This window comes from Onthophagus taurus, chromosome 11 (assembly GCF_036711975.1).
Source record: "Onthophagus taurus isolate NC chromosome 11, IU_Otau_3.0, whole genome shotgun sequence".
In the NCBI taxonomy this organism is placed as follows: Eukaryota; Metazoa; Arthropoda; class Insecta; order Coleoptera; family Scarabaeidae; genus Onthophagus; species Onthophagus taurus.
Window position 1 is genome coordinate 17,052,296 of NC_091976.1, and position 17,238 is coordinate 17,069,533.

Consider the following 17,238-nt stretch of genomic DNA (forward strand, 5'->3'; position numbering starts at 1 on the left):
AACAAGTGATCCGAGAACCCAACATCGACAGTGTCACAAACACGAAGAGGCAACTCATTTGATATAATAATGACATCAATGAGTATTTCAGAAAAAGTGGTGATACGAGTTGACTGGTCAACAATCTGCCTTAAACTAGAAGTATTTAGAGTTGAAAGTAAACAATCAGTAGAGGGACCAGGTACCATGAGGTTAATATTAAAGTCGCCCAAAATTATTACTCTATCCATTGCAACATAAATCTCTGGAAATGACTCCTCAAACGAACGAAGAAACAAATTAATATCAAAAGAAGGAGGCCTATAGACAACTACAACTGCAAAATTTAAGCCATTCAGCCGTACCTCAACCCAAAGCTGTTCCACCACCGCCCCTAGACGGCCTGTCCGATCTAACCAGGTGACAATTATTGATACAAACAACAGATGCATCAATATCCCAATTTAATCAAGTTTCAGAAATAGCAAAAACATCATAATCAAATCGAAGTACATTATCCCTGAAATCATCAAAGTGCACAAGCAGGGACCTCACATTCAAATGACACACACGAAAAATATCCATAAAGTGTACAGACAGAAGTACCAACCCAACAGCACAGCTAAACAGTCAACAAAATTCAAGAGTTTAAAAATTAAAAGAAAAAAAAATACCATTACACAAAAATTTCAGATGAGAATGAGCAAAACAAAAATAAATATAAATATATAAATAAAAAAGTAAACGACAAGTTACAAATTATATGACGATTTTAAATGATAATTGACAAAAATATCTATGTATATTATACACATATACATAAGGATATTATAAACATTTCCAGATCCTTGCTATGGACTAATTGGCAAAACCAATCGAAATAAATCAACATTAAAGTATCAAACGTTATATGCATCCTTGGGATCAATCCACCTTCAACAGATCTGAACAGGTTAAGCTTCCCAGACTTCACATTAGGTATATCCAGGTTATATTTTAAAGAGAGAATAAAACCCAGCAATGGTTAAGGTTAAGATCATCACATTCCAAATCATTCACAATATTCTCTGAATTCTCTTACGGTGAATGCTTGTGCTCAAATTTTATTAACTCATGTGTTCAATTCCCCTCATAAAATTTTTTAGCCGTAGAACACGAGATATTTGTGCCGCTTCATCCACAGAAAAAAGAAAGTATAGGATAGGTGAGATATATCTATACATATATCTTGCCTTCGAAATTCCTTAATAAAGTAAGTTCTATCACAAACAATACAAAAAAGATTTTATAATAAATTTGATGAAGTTCTCACTTGAGTTATTTCCTATGTTTTTGAAGAATTGCACATCATCAAAGGGGAGGTGTGATAATAGTTATAGGTGAAGTGTATACTTTGGTTTATGTTGATGTATAAGGAGGGTGCAGAGATAAAAAGTCGCCCCTTTGAGATATAGCATGGCCAGGAAATTTGGTGTGATGTAACGTGATTGTTTCACATATTACGTGATATCTGGCGCTATCTTGGTGAAAGCACCTAGCTTTAAACTTTTCTTGATAATGTAATCCATTGATAGTAAAAGTGTACCATTTTCATCCTCAATATTGCTCAACCCATTATTCACATCTGATAGTGCATTTTTGGGGATGGATTACTTTCTAAACAACATTAGTGACAAAGCCACTCCAATAAATAAGAACTTTAATTTCTCATATACAGTACTACTTACTCCAACTTATCTGGAAATAGCTTTTGTACAGGTAACGACTCAGGACTTGTAGTTATAGATTCTTTAGTGCACTCGTATGTGTTGCTTACCCATTAACTATCAAAATGTCCACTTTCAAATTCTTACAAAGCAAACGTGTACAATTCAAACCCTAAAGATCAACTTGTATCGTTCTTTAGATAGTCTACCGGGTGATTTATGTTATGTGGTATTTTAGATAAATGTTTTCTTCAGGCTCTGCGATGTGAGGTAATCAATAAGATGAAGCAATGTTTTGCAACATGTGTCTGTGTCGTTGTCCTTTTCCGTATCACTGACTTCTGAGGTTAACAGTGGTTTATCACTTATTAAAACCGTAGCAATGGAATCCTATTGGAATTAACCGGTAGGCGAATGTTTTGCTTGCCTGTATTCATTTCGTTTTGATGAAACCACGCTAGTTATACATATTTGGACTTCACAAAGGCATGTGTGTTACATTGAATTTGATGTGGGTTCCTTTAAATTAATGTAGTTAACGCGACAATCCTAGCTAACATGTAAATAGTTCTAATACGATATTCTCATAAAAAGACAAAAAGAAGTTCTGTGAATATTGTTGAAGATGTAAGGATGTTAAGACATTTCTTTATGGGTCATGATTTGTTATTAAGTCCGATTTATAGCAAGTGCAGAAAGCTATTCAAGGTTTAAATTTGATTATGAAGGCTGTGAAGGTGGAAATGAGATACATGGTTAATAATTTAAGTATTTTGTAGCTTTGGCGAGTAATTGAATGCAATTGTAAAACGATTATTTTGGAATTTAATGCTGTTATATATGTAATACTACATTGTTAAAACCTAGATAACATTTTTAAAATTACCATTGTCATTAGCTGAAGGGTTAAATAAAATTTAAATAAAAAATAATGTCAATCAAGAAAAGCAAATAAAAGCTCAAACAATAGCAAAGAAATTTTTTTTCTTCGTATATACGAGAAACTAAAAACGCGTGGTGGAAAGTTATAATTTGCGGAATAATTAAAATCGGCTTTAAAAATCGATCATTTCGTCACAAAGTGACATTAGTTGGTGAATAGGTCCCCGAAAATTCCAGTCGAACGGGGATTTTTTCTCTTTCAAAAAAAAAGGAGACATTAACGCCGAACGCTGAAACGAACAAATAGTGGAGCAATTAGTTAGCGAGTTGAGCGGAGCTCTAATCTGCGTCGAGGACTGGTCGTAGTAGTGCTGCTGCTGCTATACTACGAAAAAAAGCTTCCAATGGTTTCCATATATAATCGCTTTTCGCTGAGTGCGACTGAAAATGGCCCATAGCAGTCCATCAATTTCCAAAGACGTAACTCGAAAAAGCACTCGTCTAATGGCCGGGGAACAGGTGTGATTCCCAAAGCCTTTGAAACCTGTTCGATTGAAACTATTGATGAAAATACCCGATGAGTAATTGAATCTTGTTTAGTATATTGGATTATTAACGATTTTGTTGTTGAACGCCTAATGGTAAGAATGTTCGTACAAATTCACCTTCCAATAGGTTTCATCAATATTTGAACAATTTCCTTAAGAGTATTGACAGTGGACCGCGTTCCGCTCGACTGCGTGCACCTAGTGCAAACATCGAAAATAAATATTGGATCTCGCGATTCCGTACACGATCTTCTTCTCTGGGGTCCAGGTAAAATATTAAAAAGAACAAAAGGCTCCGACTCCAATTTGCGTCCCTTGAATACGTGAAGATTCGACCCGACTTTCAATACGCAAAGAAGCTTTTGTAGTTCCTCCGTCTTGTCATCCTCTACTCTTCTATAAAAACTCGATAAAAAAGAACTGTTTGGTGCTACTAGTCCTTCCTCTACCTGATGGTAGGAGCTGTAAAATGGTCAGTTTTCAAAGTAAACACAATTAGGGACCGGTGTCGGCTGACAGAACTTGAGCTTTCGCCGATAAAAGCTGTCATTAGAGACGGAAACCGGGTCCAATAGTCTATGTTAGAGAGGTTTTGAACAGGGGAAACTTGGAGCTTAAAGGGCGCGGTTCGTGTCAAGGACGCGAGCCTTAAAAGCAAACGTTTGGGAGGACGTTTCGGTTTTCCCTCGCGTGAAAAACCGAAAGGGGAAAAAGCCCGAAAGGAAACTGCCCGGAAAAGTACACACGGAAGCTCTTTAATTTGGCTCGGTTATAAATATATTGAATATACCTTGGCGTGCGGTCATTTGTCATTCTACCTTAAGGCAATTTGTTAGCCGGGTGACAGGTATTTATCATTTTTCATGGATTTGTGGGTATTCGGAGGCAATAAGGTGAGCAATTAATGGATTCTCTGCTCGGAGGGATAATTTTGAATAAAAGCTCTGATCGGAAACGAAAATAAATTATCTTTAAAGATTTTTAGAAGGTATATTAATATAAAGTAAAGTAATTTGTTAATGTACAACACAATTCGCCAGTTTCGTTCAAATTTGCTTTGGTAAAACATTCTCGTTCAATGAAAAATTTACTCTTTATTTCATAAAATATTATAAAATGTGATAAGTTTATAATTTTTAAAAACAGGCTCAATTTGTATATGAATGATAAAGAGTAAGTCATTTTTTTCACTAATAAAATATTAGCTTTTACATGGAACAATGAAATATCTTAGTGAATTAGTTCCCTATTTTGTCGCTAGATGGCATCAGCTCCGCTTTTCCTGACCGAGCAAGAACGAGCTACCCCTTCTTACGCCGATGTGATAACACTTGTAACCAGCTAAAGTTTATGTTTTGGTTGTCTACATTATTAGAAAGAAATGTAAGTGTTATTGCGTTAAAAAAGTAATGTATAACGAAAAATTTGATATATCTTCGGGTTCTTCTGGCGAGTTATTCAAAGATTTAAAGAAGAAGCGAAGAAACGATGTTAAAGAAGACGAGAAATAATTACTATATCCGAAAGATATTGCTTTTTAATTATAAAATTCCATGTTCATTACTAACTACTAATCAATCTGCATTTTTGAGCCATTTTTTAATTCAGAGAGCAGTTACTCCAGTTGTTTCTTGCCAGGCTAATGGTTAAGAAACACTGGTGGGGGTTACAGTCATCCTTTCAAGTTTCAAACACAATATTACAGACGCCTTGCAATTGCAGACGCGGTCTGTCTTCTCCGCATTTTCACCATCAACGTTTATGAATTGCTCATAAACTTCTTCACGTATACTAGCAACATTCCCGTCCACCAACGCCACAGTCCAATTCTGCCGGAAATGATACCGCAACTCAGCTGAAAGCGTCTCCCTCCAGATACCTGCTCGAACTCTGGACCATTTCGCGGGTAGCAAAGTACTTTGGACATCCGGTTGCGGCCATCAGAGTTGCATCATGATGTACCGTGAATGCAAAGAGGGCATGTATTTACCTCAGTAAAGGCCTGAAAACGTCGCCAGAAAGAAAGCAATCAACGAAAGACCCCGCCAGACAATCAATGAAAAAGTATTTTGGTAATAGATAGTATAACATATTTCAGTAGGTAACTAAAGAACTTAGAATCTTGGATTATCGTCGATTAACTGCTATTTTCATTTAATTCAACATAATACTCAATTGTCTCTTATAGTGGCCATGTTCATTCAAAAATTTCAATAACTTTAACGAGGCATAAATTCAAATTACACTTTAACTTCGAAAAAATTCCGAACAATATCCAAACCTTTGTTTTCGTCTTTCGACTAATACAAGTCAATTTGAGGTAGTACATGATAACCGAGGAACAAAAGTACCTAAGAAAATATCTAAGAACCGCATAATTTATTTAATCACCTGGCTACAAATAGTAGATGTGACAAGTTCAAACCACATACAATATATAATACACAACATACACAATATTCAACAAAGAAAGAGAGAAATTAAATTATGAGGTATGACCTATGCTAGTTGACTAGGACTAATACTAAAATTAAATGACAAGTATTCCTGGCGGTCGTAAAACGCCCTTTCTACAAGCATCATTTTTACTTTATGTTTAAATGAGCTAAGCGTATCAGCTTTTTTAATTGCAGATGGCAAATTATTATAGAGCTTTGGGAAATCATACCGTGGACTCTTTTCAAAGAAAGCCGTCTTATGATGACCCAAGCACACCAAACTATCAGATCTAGTTTCGTAATTGTGTTTCATGACAGGGTATCTATCGACATGCTCCCGCACATGAACAACTGATTTATATATATATATATACTTTGAAGAGTAAGAAGCGAATTGGCCTTGAATGTATCTCTACACGAATCTCTGCAGTTTAGGTCGAAGATTAATCTTATAATGCGCTTCTGTGCTACAAAGGCACGCCGCCACTCCGTCGATCTTCCCCACAATAATATATTGTATGAGAGATGCGAATAACAGAGAGCATAATACGCATCTAATAATCCCGATAGCGGGAGGCATCCCTTCAACTTCAGAATTGCATAGAAGGACGAGTTCAATTTCGAAACCAGATGATCAACATGTTTGTCAAAACTTAGCTGCTCGTCTAGATAAACACCCAAAAACTTGCAGCTATTTGATAGAATGATATCATCGGCTTGCGGAAGCCTTCTCCTCTTATGAAAATTTACAAACACGGTCTTTTTTAGATTAAGAACAATACGATTTTGTTTGCACCAAGCATCAAATGATTCAACGGTATGCTTGACTTTAGAAAAAAGCATATCAGCATCATTCGACGCCAGGGCAATTGACGTGTCATCGGCATACATGACTATGTGGACATCGGAAAGATACTCAGGAAGGTCATTTATATACAATAGAAAAATTAATGGGCCCAAGATTGAGCCCTGGGGAACTCCCAGTCGAACATTAGATTCCGATGACTCCTGACCAGAGAGAACCACTTTTATTTTTCGTTCCTCCAGAAATGATTGAAGCCAATTTAAAATCGTGCCTCGCAAACCCAAAGCATCCAATTTCTGCATGATGTACACTAGTGGCAGCGAATCAAACGCACGCGACATGTCGAAGAACAGACCCAGAGCAAAATTACCTTTATCCAGGTTATCGTAGATGAACTCAATAAAATTCAATGACGCAGTCTCTGTAGACAGGCCCCGCCTAAAACCATGCTGAGCATTACTAACAACATTGAAGTCTAAGAAAGCTAGAAATAGAGCTTTGATTCCTAAATAATTTTCTGTCATCTCTACTAGCACTATCAAAAACTGGCAAGTTTTCGTAAGTAGTCGCACCTGTTGCGACAAAATCTAAAACAGTGCTTAAGTACATTTAGTTAAGTTGTGAACCTGAGAAAGACGAAATTGACATTACATCCCTGGGTTGAGAAGATTGTGGATCAGAAAATTGTAGTATTGTGACGTGGTAGCGTTTAAACAGCTTATGGCTTATCCAAATGGTTTGGAGTTGCAAGGAATGAAGTGACAGTTTATTTAGTGAAAAAATATAATGGAATGATTGGAAAACACTACCTTGGCGAAACCAAGATATTGTGAATATCACTTTGAAAAATTGGCTAGCAGAATGGATCGTGCATTCTCTAGACAACAAGTCTAGAAACTATTTGGAACTACCAGCCAGGTATGAAATTTTAAACAAGTTACTACCAGATCTTACGCGTAGTATTGCGATAGAATTACGCCATGAGGTAAGCAGCTTGGACTGTTACATCCGTTTTATAAAGGAATTGCCTATTTGGGTTCGGTCCAAATGAAAGAAGATACCAAAGAATAATAATAATGGTTTATTGATCATCAGGTGTATCCAAAAAAATATACAAATATAAGAACAAAATACTTAAAATAAATATCTACGATGATCGAACTTATGATGAGGTTCAATATGTACTGATCTTCCCCCTCACCATAGAACAAAAGAGAAAAACAGAAGTTAATTACTGAAGCGATAAAAAAAAATCAAATCTTACAAGTAAAGTTTCCTCGAAATTTCCAATAAACATGTCCGAAAGGGTTTTCCCAGAAAACACAATCCAAAAAAAAAAAAAAAGAACAAAGCATAAATGGGGTCAAGAACACTGCTGCCCAAATAGAAGAATTGCATAGCGCCTTCGGAAAATGGCTATTGACGCACACTCAACCAATGCACAACAAGGAGGAAGTTCATTTATTACTTTGCATATTTGGTATAAAAAATATCTTTTAAAACATAAAAATTAATAGTAGTAGTTATAAAAACTGTTATTGATATGGGCGCGGTTTCATAAATTGAGTTCACGACGGATTAATTTGTCATTATGGAAAACTTGAATGAATAACTACAGATGCATGTATTTCTATCGTTTACTCTTATTTTTGAGGAAATTTGTTCTTTTTAAGAGATACAGCATGTTAAAATAGAATTAGGTTTTTCTCACGTTAACTGATCGATGGCCACAGCTACAGGCCTAACTGCATGGTACATCTACCGTAAGTAGACAAGATTACAGTTTGAATATCTTTGAGATGCATGGGCAATCAACAATACTAGATACAGTGTAGCAAGGACACCATCCGAGATGATATTTAAATTTAAAAGGTCGAAACGAAATTTCTTTAATAAAAGAATTAATTGCAATCACTGAAAGATTAAAGGAAAGAGAACAGCTGAAAAAACTATTGGAAGATAACAGAACCAAGGAAGGAAGCGGAATAATTCTAGATAGGACTTAGTTTTGGTGCGCAATGTTGCTCCATGGACTGAAACTAGCCGAAAGTAGAGATTCCATTAGTACATAGTTGAAGACGTTGAGGGAGTACAACAAAGTGGGCGATTTTACTCTCTCAACTCGTAGCATACATTGAGAAGTTTCGTTCAATGTAGATATTTTGATTTGTTTTGAAGATATTTTGTAGCAATGATGGTTCAACCTTGCTCCACGCCATGTGCTTCCTTCGCGTAACATAATTCTCAGCTGAATGATTTTCGCACATACGGTAGTGTGAAGATAAAGAAGAGAAAATGAAGAATATAAGATAGAGTAACATATAAGAGAATGAAGATAGAGTAACAATGTTAACAAATTTGGTACTAGCATTATTTAGTTCTAGCAAGATGAAGGCTTAGATCGCTAGGATATCCATGGAGAAAGTGCACGTACATGATTTCTTGAAATGGTGATATTCCCTGACCTCAACGCTCCCTAACATCATTGTAGCGAGTTCACTAGCTACAGTCACTTCCGTGATTTTTTTTCTTTGAGGATATCTGAAGACTAGAAATGTATGTTGAAAGTTTAGGAACCATCCCTAAATTAAAAAAATTCAATCTCGACGTTTCCAAACAAAATGGTACGGAGAGATAAATTCATGAGATTCATGAACTTTATATTTTTGAACTTTATGATTTTTATACCTTTACCGTTCGTATTTAAATTTCATTTTAATTGTAGTTGCTAAAGTTGTCAAGTAGCAACGCGGACATCGCTGGAAGCAGGATAGCCAAAACTGTTACGATAAAATGTAAACAATCCTTAGTTACATTTAGTTAGGCTGTTTATTTCACTACTAGTTGTCACTACTTAGTTCTTCATTGCACGTGACAATGCCTCTCGGAGTTTTGACGCTGTAGAACTGTAACATTGGTCATCATGGGTTTGTCTTCATGTCATACTTCTTCATCAACATTGTCTTCATTTGCGAATCAATGTTGAAATCGATATAACTAAATGTATTCAAATCTTGGCTTTCCTTTACCTATTTCAGTAGAAACAAGAAAAACTACTGGAATAGTTGTTAAAAAGGCGACTTTAAGAGCAGACTGAGATATCATAATTATTTCCTAACTCATTCATAAGGTCTTCTTGGACCACCTCCTGTTCCAGAAAATATTTTTAAACGGTGATGCACAAACACAATCTTAAAAAAAAATTTTTAAAAATGGATTCTATTTTAAAAGCTTTTCTTCTTCTTTCTCCACTTTTAAAAGCTTTTCTCAACGTATAATAATAAAATATTCCTTTTCAAGATAATAATTTTTAAATTTATTTCTAAATCTGTTTAGTACCTACAAAAAAACATGGTAAAATTTTTTAAATGTTATTCAGGAAACACGTTCCAACCTCACGAAAACTAAAAAATGCACGAGAGGTAGTACACGACAGATACATTTTGATCAAGTTTCCCGCAATAAACCAGAGGAAACCGACCGGTAGAGGAACGTAGTACGATTGTGAAACGTGTTCCCATAAAAACGTATCCGTCATAAATTGAACGTGGCGTGTCTGACGGTCATATTTTTCGTGGTTTACTGGTTAATTATTGGAAAACGTTTTGAATACTAGTGGGAAATCGATACCCAACCAACCGTCTTCTGATACTCCATATATCAACATTTGGGTGTTATACAATCGTTAATTCACCACTTCCAACATTTCAATCATTTTAATCATTTATTAATGATTGTATTTTTAAATTTTTTATATGGCGCATTAACGAAAGAAATGATTAATTTGTGTAATAAAAGTTTACTTCGCTTCTTGTTTTCTTTAAAAACATTGTTATCCGTAATTGAATATTTCCAGTTAGTTTCCACGTAAATATCTTTAATCCAATTTATTTGTGCCTGGAAGGGAGTTGTAGTACACAAGCTCGACTTTGTTTCTCTTTTCCCATCTAGTTACAAACACCAAGATGTTCCGGTAATTCTTAATCTTATTGCTTGAGAATTTAATACTGGTTTTCTATTTCAATTTTAATCGTAGTGGAGACAAATAAGAAAACAGAAAATTTATAAGATATGGTTTAAATTCCAAATCTACCTTGAACTTATGTGTTGGTCAAAAGAAAAAAAGGAGAAAAAAGAGATTTATGGATACATAATATTAGGGTGAGGTTTTTCTCCATGACTTCTGGTTGTAATTTATGGGTTTCGCAATCGAGCGGGTTTTGAGGGAAGGGGGATGCGGATTGAATAAGACCAGTGTGAAACGGTGCGAATTTCATACATTTAATGGTCTATAAATTATTATGTATAAAGGGAAACCGTGTGAAAGGAAAAGTTGCGGAAACATAAATCTTAAAGGATCTGGTTTTGTTCTCACATCGAAATATTCAGGTCTCAAAATCCTACTGATTACATTAATTGAGAGTCTTAACAAAAGTTATTATAGAAAATCAAAATTTTTACTTGAATACGCGAAAAACGAAACTTTAACAGGATAGCTGTCGAACGATGCTATTTCAGCGTAACTACCGGTAGTACAACGAGGGTATTTAATTATTTACATTCAATTGCTTTCCAATTTTGTATCGTCGATCGAAAATAAATAATAAAACCTCCAATACGGTTTGACAGTAATTATTAAAACTACATTTCTATACAAAGCTATTATATAGAGCAGTTTATTTAATCAATTTTTTTAATCAACATAGTTGTTATTACAAATTTTATCTTCTTAAATTACTTTAATATTCCAGTTGAGAGATTTTATATTTAATTAGTAAAAACCTAAGAACAAAGGTTTTTGTTATTAAAAAATAGATTTTAGGTGATGAAATATAACTTAGAATTCTTTGAGAAACCGTTGGAATAAAATAAATTATCCTTGGCCTCGAGGTCTCATTAATTTTTATCTGAGATTCCATTAAAAGTTCGTAATTATTTGACCCTTTAACTTTTTCGATCTCTTTTTTGCACCTCTGAAGTTTAAGGAACCTTTAAAGTAACCACTAAAATTTTATACATAATTGAAGTATGTAATGTTAGTTAATATTAGAAATAATGGATTAATAATAATTTTGGGTAATTTTCGTAATTTTGTTTATATTTACGTTTAATACATTATTCACCAAAATCGTTTTTCGTTATCAACACACCTATTCTCCTGTAAATATTTAACATACTCGTTAATTATATTAATCGAATACGAGATGAATATAAATATTTGTTCGTTGCCTTTTGTAAGCACGACGTGTAATTTTCGGTAATTATGGTAATACTTGCACATCATCAAGCGCGCGTTTATACGCACACGGATTATAATAATGCACGTGGGGACATAATACTGCACGTAGTAACCACGTTATTACAGTCAGTTGTATAATTTACGAAATGAATAATCAATCAGCGATTTGCCTCACAATGAGCTGTAATGATGAATTTATTACCACAGTTGTATCAGACGCAAATGACTTTATGTACATAACATACATATAACATACTGATTATACACAAGATCTAGATGATTATTAGGATTCTACAATATTCCGTTTATTCTAGCAACTTAAATGAACTTTTCAAATTTCAAATCCTGTCAATTAACGTTATCGACGTCCATCGTAATTATCGAATGCTGGGCTTAAGTAGAACGAATTGGCAAACGTTGTATGAATCAAATGCTGATGAATTGATTTTGTCAATTTAATGCCAAACTTTATTGCCGATCTGACGTTGCTTTATCAATGATTACTGTCAAATTTGCAAGTTAAATCATCCTTATTGCTACTGACAATTTTTAATTGCTTCAATATTCAGGTTTATTAGATTTTATTCAATTATTATTTAATAACAACTTAATAAGTTAAAAAGAAATGAATTTGATTGAACAAACATCTCATGCGAGTATTTTCCGTTGAAGTAACATTCTCATCTGAATCGAATCTGATGTTAATTTTAATTCTTATCGGTAGTAGATATGTGAATGTTGCTTGAATAAAGTTTGCCGATAACAATGTTGCTTGAAAGATTCCCAGCAGAGCTCATCCAGCAAATTATTGTAGGATAAACGGAAATAGTAAAAGAAGTAAAATACTTATAGTGACTGCCATCTCAAAATCTATCGAACGAATTCTTTTCAAATTTGAACGACTTATTCAGATAAGTTTGATTCGTCAAGCCGTTTCTTTTTTTTCATGGTAAAATAAAAAGCGACTAAAAAGATTTTTCATAGAAAGTTCTAACGTTTTAAGAATATGATAGTAAAATATTAATGCAAAAATGTAAGTACTTCCGTTGTAATAGCCCCTTTTCCCTTTACACGCTCTTCGTTAAATCAACTGCATCAGGCCATTTAGTGAAGCATCTTGTACCACTTCATCCAGATTGAAAGCTTCAACTCCATTAGCGCCTAAGCCTAAAGCTGACCTTTTACGACTAGTTTGTATAATGAAGGACGTACTATGTTCTTTTCAAAAAATTCAGTAAATATCATTAAATATTGTTATATTACATCGAATTATTCTATAGAAGCGACGTAACGAGCTCTGTGTATAGAAGTTTGGAAAAAATAGTTAGCGATGATGAATAAATAAGCTTTATTGTATGCCGCTGATATTACAGATTAATCGATAAGTCATAGTAAATTGAAAAGAACATTGTTACACATATAAATAGTAATATCATTTTCTATTTGAACCTAAAAAATTGTTTAAATTACGTTAAAAAAAGCACGTTTTAGTTAGATTAAAAAAAAAATTATATCTTTTTTAATTATTAATTTTCTTAAAATTTTTCAATTTCACACAAAAGTTATGAATGTTACGAACAATTTAAATATAAGCCCAAGTAATTTAAACCACTGTAACGAATGCTAGAATGTCCAAAATGAAGCAACTCACACCACAAACTTTCTTAATACGATTTCCATTTGTCGTCGATTTCGAAAAGTTTTGAAGTATGTGAATATATATTTGTATAGAATAGAATAGAATAAACTTTATTGTGCCAATGCCGCCAAGACTTACACTCGGCATATACAAAATATACAAAAATCGGCATAGTTCAACACACTAACTATAATTTTAAATTACATAGTAACACTGCTACTTAGATATTTATCGACTGAGTAGAACGCATTTCTTAGCAAAAAATCCCTCATGACATTTAAAAATTTATTTTTCTGGTGTGTTCTAATTTCCGAGGGTAATTTATTATATAAGACTTGAGCAGTATATGTATAGCTTTTTTGGGTTCCACTCAGTCGACAAAAGTCAACATAAATATTTCTGCAGTTTCGCGTCTCATAATTGTGCAGGTTAGCATACATGCAGTATTTGTTTCTGTTATTGTAAACGTATAAAAGACATTCCAAAATAAACACAGATGGTACCGTCCAAACTTTCAGCTGTCTGAAGACGTGTCAGCAATCAGCTCTATAGCTCAGCCCTGAAATGACCCTCAAAGCTCTGCGCTGTAGACCAAATATGTGGAAGTTGTGCTTCCCCCCTCCCCCCAAGCAATTATACAATAACTTATAATTGAGTGAATTAATGCGAAATAGGCAGTTCTGGCTACCTCGGCAGACACCGAACCAATCAATCTGCGCAATAAGAAAATGTTTCGGAAAACTCAGTGTTAACCCCACAAATTTAGTGGAGGAAAGTTCCTTTAGATGATGGTGTCTAAGACTGAACAGTGATATATATGACCAAAATATGTAAATTTGTTGCCTATTAAAGTTGTTGATGATTACACTGGGGAATCTGAGCATGCTTCAAGAAAACTACTACAACAAAATTTTATTCTTATCAGTATTGCTCTCTTATACTTTTGCACTCAGAAGCATAGATATTGAGAAAAATACGAAAATATGAAAATTTTATGAAATTCGTTGGTTTGAAAGTACTTCACGGTACTTGGATATCAGAGCATGCTATAAAAAAACTTTTAAAACAAAAGTTGTAGCAAATGTCATTCTTAACAGTGTTGCTCTCTTATACTTTTGCCCTCAGAGGCATAGATATTGAGAAAAATATGAAAATTTTATGAATTTGTTGCGTTTTAAAGTTGTTGATGGTTACACTATTGAATCTGAGCATGCTTCAAGAAAACTATTACAACAAAAGTAGTAAATTTCATTCATAACAATATTGCTCTCTTGTATTCTTGTATTCAATATGCTCTTCGATGCCTAGATATGGAGAACAATACAAAAATATGACAATTTTATGAATTTCATTGTTTTTAAAGTAGTTAATGATAACAGTTGGATATCAGAGCATGTTACAAAAAACTTTTAAAACAAAAGTTAAAAAAATTTTAGCAAATTTTATACTTAGCAATATTGCTCTCAGAGGCATAGATATTGAGAAAAATACGAAATTATGAAAATGTTATGAATTTCGTCGTTTTGAAAGTACTGCAGGGTAACACTTGGATATCGGAGCATGCTATAAAAAAACTTTTAGAACATCATTGGCAACACACCACTCATTTGCTGCCATCAGCAACCCGCTCGAAGAGGACAACACTTCCTCATACTCATCACCACTCACCAGCAGCGTACCTTAGAAAATCATTAAAAAAGAGAATAAACAAAAGGGGTCCCAAAATTAATCCCTGAGGAACGCCCCTTGTAATAGGAAGACGCTCAGAGAGGCAGTCTTCACATTTAACCCGTTGGGATCTGCCTGAAAGGTATGCTCCTATTAAGGCAACGCTATCTCAAGCAAATCGGAAGACATATTCAAGTTTGTACAATAGTAGACCATGAGATACGCTGTCGAAGGCGCGTGACAGGTCCAGAAACAACGCCATACAAAATTTCCGCTTTTCGTAGGCATCATAACAAACGTTCATGGAATTCACAACAGCATCCTTGGTACTCCGACCAGAGTGGAAACCAAATTGGTTTTCATGAAGCATATTGTTTGACTCAACATGTGCCATTATTTGCCTGAACATTACATGTTCAAATATTTTGGATAGTGTTGGGAGTATGCTGATGGGTCGATAATTGGACAGTAATTTTTATCGCCTCGCTTGAAAACAGGAATAACGGACGCTACCTTTAACGCATCAGGAAATATGCAGGAAGATAATGTATTGTTAACCAATGTAGTTAAAGGTTTCACAAATAAGCTTATATTGCATTTAATTGCACATTCCGATACCTGTGCAAACAAAAACGCAGGAACATCGTTTAAGTCTGTAAGACACACATCCGAAGAAGAAACAGCCAGAGTGCCAAGCCGAGAAACAATGTTATTGGCCTCATTCACAAAGAAATTGTTAAGGATATCAGGATTTATATCCACTGTATTTTTTTTGTTTGCATTTGGTCTATTAAAATTTGTAACCGACCAAGTTGCTCTAGAATTGTCTAGTAGTTTGCAGCTTTACGTTTAGCTTCAGCTAAACCGTGCACGATATGACAATCTGGCCTTATCTTTCATTTCTCTAAAATTATCTGATTTAAAACGATTAAAAATATTTGAAGCCAGGTCATAGTTTTCTCTTAGCTGACGGAATGTGCTGTCAAACCACTTTATTCCTCCACCACTGTCTTTCACCCGTCTTCTGAGTATGGGATATGCTGTATGAAATGTAGATAAAAATCTATCAAAATAGTAATTAAATTTAGTATCAGCTCCAAGACTGCCATCAGATAAGCGTTCCCAGGAGTACAGTTGAAAGAGTTCAAAAAGCCAATATTGCCCTCAAGACTGATTGGCCTATCACTGCTAGTGCTGTATCTGACTGGAGTTTTTGACTGGAATACTGCTGACACAAATTGACCATGATGGTCAGAGATATTATTTATGATGACTCCAGAGCCAACTACGTTTTGTTCTAATTTAACAAAAATATTGTAAAGGCAATTTTTTCCCCGAGTTGGCTGTATAGTGTAAGGCATCAGTAAATAATAGTAAATGAATTAAATATTTGAAATTAATGAAAATAGAAGTTATTGTTAGACCAACTTAGCTTATTTAGCTGTTGGGGAATTAGCAATCGTATTTTCTGTCGACTTGTAACATTGCTTCTCTGTTTCTCATATGTCCATCTTAAGAGAAGCTCAATAGCAACTCAAAGTTATAATTTAAAAACTCTAACCACTCTACTCCAACACTCGGGGTTGTCTGTGAAATGGCTGGAGAAATTTGGTTCGAAATCATATCTACAAAATCAATTCGCTCCCATTTTATAATAAGAATATTACAAACTTTGCAAAACTTTATTGTATGTATATTACGTAGAGATTAGAGCTCTCGGCTAGATACTCAGCTAGATGATCAAGCTAGCTCATTGTTTGCATGTACGATTTAGCAGTGCATATTACACATCACACCTAAGCCACAGAATTGATGTTGGAAGAACCGCATGTTTTGACCTCGATTTAAATTCAGGCATCTTTAAGAAGGAAATCCAACGATCTGGCAAAGTGAAGCAAGCGACGTTGTCAAATTGTTGAGGGAACCAAAGGTACTTCAATAACAACAAGGTTCCTCCTAAAATATGGTATTGGCGCACAGATAGAGTTTTGCGGTGATGGGGTTCAGAGAGACACTGGGGGTCAGTGACCTTTCTGGTTATTCGGTGCCTAGGCGCCATTATGTCTCTTGTGTATCCTCCTTACATTCACTCAGGTCACATCAAACAATCATATGGTTACCTGAAAGCATACAAAATTTGTAGGTTACGGTAAGGATACTTACAATTAGTCATAAAAGTTATAGCTACAAGACTAGTTTCTGCACGTATACGTCTCGTATTTTTCAATAGACGTAACACTAAATCTGTAATTAATAGCATGATAAAAAATGTTAGCACAAATGTGGAGTAACACGAATTATTGAACGTGATACGATATTAAAGAATTTTGGATG

At 34.5% G+C, this 17,238-nt stretch overlaps 1 protein-coding gene across 2 annotated transcripts in view; it reads left to right on the forward strand.

Moving 5' to 3' along the window:
- The window catches only part of LOC111424234 (tenascin accessory), a 595,836-nt gene that overhangs the window by 41,389 nt on the left and 537,209 nt on the right, over positions 1 to 17,238 (forward strand). The window lies entirely within an intron of this gene.